Source organism: Crocuta crocuta, unplaced genomic scaffold (genome assembly GCF_008692635.1).
Source record: "Crocuta crocuta isolate KB4526 unplaced genomic scaffold, BGI_CrCroc_1.0 scaffold267, whole genome shotgun sequence".
In the NCBI taxonomy this organism is placed as follows: Eukaryota; Metazoa; Chordata; class Mammalia; order Carnivora; family Hyaenidae; genus Crocuta; species Crocuta crocuta.
In genome coordinates this window covers 1769827-1770599 of record NW_027531899.1, presented here as the reverse complement: position 1 = coordinate 1770599, position 773 = coordinate 1769827, and the positions used below count along the sequence as shown (strand labels likewise).

The 773-nt window shown below is 54.1% G+C and overlaps 1 protein-coding gene across 2 annotated transcripts in view; it reads left to right on the top strand.

Moving 5' to 3' along the window:
• ACTN4 (actinin alpha 4) overlaps positions 1–773 on the top strand; it is a 68672-nt gene that overhangs the window by 1096 nt on the left and 66803 nt on the right. The gene's annotated exons all lie outside the window — the stretch shown is intronic.

The window sequence follows — 773 nt, the reverse complement described above, 5'->3', positions numbered from 1 at the left end:
CGGGACTGCGGGGGGCGGGGGTAATAAAGGAGGGCGAATAAGGGGGAGAGTGGTGAGTGTCCAGGAAGAATTGTGTCTTTTGGGGGGAAGGGGATGAAGGCATCCTAAGGCAGGGTCTGTTTCAGGTGGCATGTTGGGGTGTGGGAGGAACTAAGAGGGGACCCCAGTAGTGAAAGGGAGATCAAAAGGAGTGGGAAGCCCAGAGAAGGTATGCAGGGGGTGGATAATTCAAGGTGGTTGAGGAGGGGAGCTGTCATGAGAGAAGAGAGGGTTGGTGTGCAGGAAGAGCCAAACAAAGGAGTATGTTGAGTGGGGTGTGTGTTGGGAGGGGTTGTGTAAAGTGTGTGTGAAGACAGTAGCAGGTACTTGGAGTTAGAGGCTTTTAACATGTTCCGGAAATCTGGATTTTCTTCCCCGATTTGTTAGTAATCAGTTATGTGGTCCCGGGAAAGATCTTGCTCTCTTAGTACAGTTCTGTCATCTGTAAAATGAGGAGGGGTCGAAGGAGGCCCTCCTGTGATGCTACAAAGATGGGTGTGTGTGGTGTTGGGATTCCGGAGGGTGGGCTTGGTGGGCCCTTTTCAGGAACATGGGGGGCAGACTCCAGGGGTTTGAACGGTGCAGAGTGTGACTGGAAGCCTCTGGAGGGTGTGAATTGGTGCTCAGGGTCCCTTTGCAGGCCCCCCAGTGTGGAGGGAGAGGGGAAAGGAGCAGCCTGGGGTGGGGCCTGGCACAACCTTGGTAAATTCCCAGCCTCTGCTTGAATGTCCTCA